Genomic DNA, 8011 nt, shown 5'->3' with positions numbered 1-8011 from the left:
AGGTATGTACACAAAAAGTGTGACCAATATAAATATGGTACCGATAAAAACTTCACATCACGGTGCAAAAAATGAGCCCTCATAGCAGCCCGTACGGGAAAAAATAAAAAAGTTATAGGGTTCAGAAGATGACCATTTTAAACGTATATATTTTCCTGCATGTGGTTATGAATTTTTTAAGTAATACAAAATCAAACCTATATAAGTAGGGTATAATTTTAATTGTATGGACCTACAGAATAAAGATAAAGTGTCATTTTTACCGAAAAATGCACTGCGTAGAAACGGAAGCCCCCAAAACTTACAAAATGGCATTTTTTCTTCAATTTTGTCGCACAATGAATTTTTTTTCTGCTGAGAAAAAAAATGAAAATGCAAAAATGGAAAAGCCCTGCGTTAAGGACCAAGCCCATTATAACCTTAAGGACCAGAGCAGTTTTTGCACATCTGACCACTGTCACTTTAAGCATTAATAGCTCTGGGTTGCTTTTACTTACGAATTTGATCCCGAGATAGTTTTTTCGTGACATATTCTACTTTGACATAGTGGTAAACTTCCGTCGATACTTGCATAATTTCTTGGTGAAAAATTCCAAAATTTCATGAAAAATATTAGCATTTTTCTAACTTTGAAGCTCTCTGCTTGTAAGGAAAATGGACATGCCAAGTAAGTTTTATATTCACATATGCAATATGTCTACTTTATGTTGGCATCATAAAATTGACATGTTTTTAAATTTCTTCTGAGTATTGAAATACCCCATATGTGGACTTAAGTGCTCTGTGGGTGCACTACAGAGCTCAGAAGAGAAGGAGCACCATTGGGCTTTGGAGAATTCGGTTGGAATGGAAGTCGGGGGCCATGTGCCTTAACAAAGCCCCCATGGTGCCAGAACAGTGGAACCCCCACATGTGACTGCATTACGGAAACTACACTCCCTCATGAAATGTATTAAGGGGTGCAGTGAGCATTTACACCCCACTGTTGTTTGATAGATCTTTGGAACAGTGGGCTGTGCAATTTAAAAAATGTTATTTTTCAATTTTACGGACCACTGTTCAAAAATCTGTCAAACACCTGTGGGGTGCAAATGCTCACTGCCACCCTTGTTACAGTTCGTGAGGGGTGTAGTTTATGAAATTGGGACACATCCACTGTTCCTGCACCATGGGGGCTTTGTAAACGCACCTGGCCTTCAATTTCAGCCAAATTCTCTCTCCAAAAAACTGATTTTGCTCCTTCTCTTCTGAGCATTGTAATGTGCCCGTACTACACTGCACCTTACATCCACATATGGGATATTTCCTTACTCAGAAGAAATGGGGTTACACATTTTGGGGGGCTTTTTCTTCTATTATCTCTTGTGAAAATAAAAGATTTGGGGTAACACCAGCATTTTAGTAAAAAAAAAATGAAAAATGTTCATTTTCATGTCCAACTTTAAGGAAAGTTTGTCAAACACTTGTGGGTTGTTGAGGTTCACTATACCCCTTACTACATTCCTTGAGGGGGTCACATATGGGTGTTTTTTTTTTGCATTTATTTAAAAACTGCTGCAACTTTTAGCAACCCCTGTGCAAATCGCTAAATTTAGGCCTCAAATGTACATGGTGCGCTCTCACTCCTGAACCCTGTTGTGCGCCAGCAGAGCACTTTTTTGTCCACGTATGAGGTATTTCCGTACTCTGTTGGTGTAGCCCCCAACTTTTCCTTTTTATAAGGGGTAAAAGGAGAAAAAGCCCCCCAAAATTGATAGCACAGTTTCTCACGAGTACAAAAAATACCCCATATGTGGAACTAAACTATTGCCTTGAAAAATGACAGGGCTCTGGAGTGAGAGAGAGCCATGCGCATTTGAGGCCTAAATTAGGGTTTTGGATTATGGGCGGACCCGGATGGAATCATGACGTTTGCTTCTACAAAAATACCGTTCGGCAGAGTTTCCCAAACAGGGAGCCTCCAGCTGTTGCAAAACTTCCAGCATGCATGGACAGTCAATGGCTGTCTGCCAATGCTGGGAGTTGTTGTTTTGCAACAGCGAGAGGCTCCATTTTAGAAACATTGCCGTACGAGTCGTAAATAATTTTTATTGGGGGGAGGGGGAGGGGGGCATGTAAGGATGTGTATATGTAGTCTATTTTGTAGTGTAGTGTTTTTAGTGTTGACTCACATGGGCGGGGGTTCACAGAGAGTTTCCCACTGGGAGTTTGAGCTGCAGCAGAAAATTTGCCCTAGCTCAAACTTGCAGTGGGAAACCCACTGTAAACTCCCGTCTGTGTGAATGTATCCTGTACAATCACATGGTGGGGTGGGGGTGGGATGTGTGCAAAGTTCAAACTGTTGTAAAACTAGAACTCCAAGCATGCACTGGCAGAACGTGCATGCTGGGAGCTGTAATTTTGCAACAGCTGGAGGCACAATGGTGTGGAAACAGTAAGTTAGTCTGTTACCTAAATCTGTGTTTTCCAACCAGTGTGCCTGTTGCAAAACTACAACTCCTAGCATGCACGGTCTGTCAGTGCATGCAGGGATTTGTAGTTTTGCAACAGCTGGAGGAACAATTGTGCGGAAACACTTAGTTAGGTAAAAGAACCTAATGCAGTGTTTCCCAACCAATGTGCCTCCAGCTGTTGCAAAACTACAACTCCCAGCATGCACTAACTGCTGAAAGGCATGCTGGGAGTTGTAGTTATGCAACAACTGAATTCACACCTTTACAACTCCCAGCATGCCCTTTTGTTGTCCATGCATGCTGGGAGTTGTAGTTATGCTACAGTGGCTGTTGCATAACTACAACTCCCAGCATGCACAGACAGCCAAAGGGAATGCTGGGAGTTGTGGTGTTTTGCCTTCTGCTGTTGCATAACTACAACTCCCAGCAAGCACAATAGGAGTTGTTGCTAAGCAATAGCAGGAGGCACAGCCCTTACCCCCTGCTGCTGCGCTCCTTCATTGGATCCTCCTGTCTGCCGCCACCGCCGGTCCTTGGGCCCTTATGCCTCACAGACGTCTGGATCGGATTGACCCAGAATATCTGCAAATCGCCGGTCTAAATTGACTGGTCCCCCCCCAGGCATTGGCACTGGATGCCTGCTGAACGATTTCAGCAGGCAACCTGTTCCGTTCACCGCCCAGGTTACCAGTGGTAAACGGAAACATCCAGGGCTGGGTCCTTAAGCCCCCGGATGCCAAGGTGTACCTGTACACCCTGTGTCCTGATGGGGTTAATAAATGTGATCTAATTTTTAGTACATAGTCTCCTATTCTAAATTAATAGTATTAGGTCTCCTACCTTGGGTAATATATATCAAATGTCCATTATGCATCAAATCTTTGATTTCATGGACTACTGAGGACTGATATACTCCCTCATGTGATGTTGCCAGATTTCCTCCAGAAGGGTCCCAAAGATACCAGAGGATCTTATGGTATCGGGATAAAAATCAGGGAAGAGAGGAAGTTGACAATAGCCTGCCAGTAGGATTTAAGAAAAAAACGCATCCATATCATATGCCAGAAAGGAAAATGATATTCGTGGCAGCCATTGGAAAGTATCCGTTCCATCCAGGATGAGATAAATATGGTGTATAGAGATAAGCAAGCCGAATCCGGTGAACCTGGTTTCGACCCAAACTATAAGATTTCTCGGGCTCGGCAAACACTCGAGCATTTACCAGTTTGGCTCACGCAAGCCGGTAAATAGAGCGAAAAACCTGAAAGCATGTTTTTTTGGCAGATGGAAGAAGCAGGGCAGGCAGGGGGCAATGAGATGACTACACTGAATAGTGTTCCTGATCTTTGCCTCCCACCGGTAAACTGCAAAGTGGCACCTATATACCTATAGGGACTGTTAACATTTTAGAGAATATAATAAATTTCCGCAAACACTTTCAGTACGCATTGTGCTATGATCCCTGCCATCCACTAAAAGCATTTTTACATTACACGTATCTAGCCTGCAGTGTTCTACGGTTCTGGTGCATTTATTATCGTTCCACAAACACCTTCAGTACTCATTGTACTTTTATCCCTGCCACGCAAAAAGCATGTTGAAGTTACACTTATCTAGCCTGTAGTGTTAATCTGTTCTGGTGCATTTAATATTGTTCCGCAAACACCTTCAGTACTCATTATGCTGTCATCTCTTCCACACAACAGCGTTCAAAAAAGCATTAAAACTTTGACATGTAGGTTGGTAAAAATTACACCAAAAGGATTAAAGTAGCCCAAAAAAGCATGTCTGGAAAACAAGTTAGTGGACAGGGTTAAGGGCCCCCGCCATGTTCTCTGCCAGTAAGAATGTTCGTGGCAGTACTAGTACAGGTAGCAGCAATAGCAACCGGGTGTTGTGTGGTAGCTGCGCCAGCCATCCCAAGTTCTCACTGCTTGAGAGAGGTTATGTGGTTTCACAGGATGATCCGGCTTTACTGGAATATTTCTCTCATACGACTTCTGAGGAGGAAGACTCTGACAATATGATGGTGAGCCACCGGTCAGTGGATTCCCACGCATCAAGTGGAAAGGTCCATCCTAGACTCTGTGCTTCCTCATTTGGATTTGCCTCCTCCACTGCTGCTATGCAGAAGGATAGCACTAGCCATGAGAAGGAGTTGTAAGGGGACAGTCAAGCTTTGGAGTGTAGTGGCGGTAGAATCTGTGGTCGAGCCCTGCACAAGCGGGACTGGTGGTGGTAGGCGTGGTGGGGATATTGTAAGGCATTGAGGTGGCTATGCTGAGGGGGAGCAAGGAGCCCAAGAAGTCCATGCAGAGAGTAGTGGCATGGACGATGAGGAGTTTGATGTTGATGATGATGTAATGTTGGAAAGGATGTGGGAATCACCTGGACATGAGCTAACGTGTTCAGAGCAGGAGGGTAGTGGCAGTGTCAGCAGCAGTGTGCGTAGCCGAGGTAGGGGGAAAAAACTGTGCAATGTAACAGGCGTAGGGCTGCTGGTATGGGGAGCTCAGGTGACGATGAAGCTCCTGTCTTTTCAGGTTCCATTAAATAAACATCCAGAGAAGGAGCACAGTCAGGTGGTGCAGTCCCTGTCCGATATTCTCATGTGTGGAACTTCTTTTCACCTTGCCTAATGCAGGGAACGTGGCAATATGTCACCTCCGCAAACAGAAAGTAAGACATGACCAGTGTAGGAACTATGGGGAAGATTTATCAAAACCTGTCCAGCGGAAAAGTTGCCGAGTTGCCCATAGCAACCAATCAGAGGGCTTCTTTCATTTTTGAAAATGCCTGTGAAAAATGAAAGAAGCAATCTGATTGGCAACTGGACAACTTTTCCTCTGCACAGGTTTTGATAAATCTCCCCCTATGTCTCTATGTAGGCATATGGAACATCACCACAGTAGAGATGCCCCACAACGTGAGAAAAATGCTGCTGCTTCTAATGATCCTCCAGATCCCTCCCAACTGTCTAACAGCCAGGCCTTTTCCACAGGCTGCACATTTTCAGGATTTGCCTCTTCTATATTGTGCCCTCCTCCTCCCCGATCCCGTCAGTTATCCAGTGGGGAATCCATGTCTTTCAGACAACAGTATTCTCCCAGTCACCCTGTTGTAGTGTGCCTCAATTACACCTGGCCAAGTTGTTGGTGGTGCAGGCAATCCCATACCATCTTGTTGACTCCACGGCCATCAGGCAACTAATGGGGTGTGCTTTCCCCAGGTGACATGAACTTTGTTGCCATCATTTTGCAAAGAAAGCCATCCCCGCTTTGCACAATCATGTAGTGCAGAGGGTGGGCCACTCCATGAAGTTGTGTGCAGAACAGTTCATGCCACCTCGTTGCTCCACAGCAACGAGGCCAGGAAATTGTAGTTACGCCTCCACGGTTGCATCTATCTTCCTCCAAGGACATCTTGCACCCCACGTGGAAGAACGTAGCTTATTCACCTACTCACTCTCCGTTCATCACTGCAAAATCAAGCGCTGCCATGTTGTGTTACACCTGCTGAGCCTGAACAAGAAAAGCCACACGGCGGAGGAGCTGCTGCCCTGTCTGCAACAAAAGCTTTCAAACTGGTTCCCAAGTCATGAGCTGACATTAAGAAATGTCGTCAAAGTGCTGGGTATAGGTGGTATGACATACTCTCTCTGTTTTGCACAAGTGCCAAACCTTGTGGTCAAACGTTTCTTGGCAACTTGTCAAGCCAGTGGTGTCTACAAAATTTATGTTCAGTTTAGCCGTTCGTATGCTTTTAAACATGACTTGTTTCACCTACAGTGCCAAAACGTTCTTCAACAACACTGCCTTATTTGCGACGTTCCAACACAGTGGAACTGAACTCCACTTTACACATGTTGGACCGCCTCTACCAGCAGTGCAAAGCAGGCAACAGCAAAACAATTTTTGGAGCCATTGTGATTTACAGCTCAGGGATTGGCAACTAATCAGGGACATTTGTCACTTGCTCTTGCAAACTTTTTTTGGCAATCTGCTACTTCCAGCCAGGTCTGGGCAGCATGGCTGGGGCAAAATTTTTATTTATTGGAGTTGCTTTTGCAAACGCCATGCAGCTAGCCGGAGCTGCTGGCCAAATTCAATTCGAATTTTTTTTTTTAAACCTGCTGAAAGGAGGTCCAGTCTTCGCTCTCCAGATTCAACGCTACACTACTTCTGCCAGCAAAATTCAAATTAATTGTGGTTGCTTTTGCAAACACCCTGCAGCCAGCCTGCTGGTCAAATTCAAACTGATATTTTTGGAAACCTGCTGAACAAAGGTCCAGTCCCTGCTCTCTGCTGAGTCAACCTTCGACTACCTCTGTGTCAGGACCGACTGGTGGAGACAGGGAGAGTGAGCCCTAAACTGACCCTAAAACCATTCTCCCTGCCTACTTGTCCATCCATCCTAAACGATGGATCGACAACTGGGCACCGGTCCCTTCCTGCGCTGAAGTGCAGTGGAGTAAAAACACACATACATAGTTGGTCACAGACCAGAAACGGAAAACTACTACACAACCAGATATTCAAGACAGGCTATAAATACTAGCAGGGCAGAATATAAACAGGCAGACTGATCAGGAACATAAGACACTGTTCCAAACAGGTACAAGTACAAAGGACAAAGACCAGATCAACCAAACAGGATATAAATATAGGGTACTGTTCACACTGAACACAAGACTAGGAAACGGATGAGTCAAAATAGACTCCATGAACAAACAGGAAAAAGCTCAATCCCACTGATAACCTTTTGTAGACAAAGGGAATAATACCCCCAGAGTCCCCTACACAAAGGTAAAATGGATCTATTGCTAAACAGGAATAAAAACAATATCCCAGAACCACCAGAAGACTCAGGAATTTCTTGATACTAGAACGCAATCTCCCAGAGTCCACCATGGAGCACAGAGATCTCTTGTTCTAATTTTCAATTCCCCAGAGTCACCATGGACAGATAACAGGGATATCTTGGTACAGAAACACAGAAAACGGATACAAGAGAAAACACAGTGTGAACAGACACATAGCAGAAAGGATATACAAATCCTAAAAACCAACTAATCAAACACAGATTCAAATCTACTATGAGCATGCTACATAACCATGGCTAATATCCAGAACATACAAAGTGCATGCTAAAGCAAAAAAAAGTAGTAAGGCACAAATAAACAGTGTTTCATAGCAGAATGTCTATCACCAGCCCAGAAGCTAGACTGAGATGGCCATTTCTAGACACATGCGCACATACATTGGGTGAAAGAATAAAAGCCTTAAAGGGGTACTACGCCCCTAGACATCTTATCCCCTATCCAAAGGATAGGGGATAAGATGTCAGATCGCCACGGTCCCGCTGCTGGGGAGCCCCGGGATCGCCATTGCGGCACTGCACTATCATTCCAGCACAGAGCGAGTTTGCTCTGCACATAAAGACGGGCAATACAGGGGCCGGATCATTGTTACGTCACGGCTCTGCCCCTCGTGACATGATGGCCCGCCCCTTTCAATACAAGTTTATGGGAGGGGGCGTGGTGGTTGTCACTCCCCCTG

This window comes from Hyla sarda, chromosome 3 (assembly GCF_029499605.1).
Source record: "Hyla sarda isolate aHylSar1 chromosome 3, aHylSar1.hap1, whole genome shotgun sequence".
NCBI classification, from domain to species: Eukaryota; Metazoa; Chordata; class Amphibia; order Anura; family Hylidae; genus Hyla; species Hyla sarda.
This window is presented reverse-complemented; position numbering follows the sequence as displayed.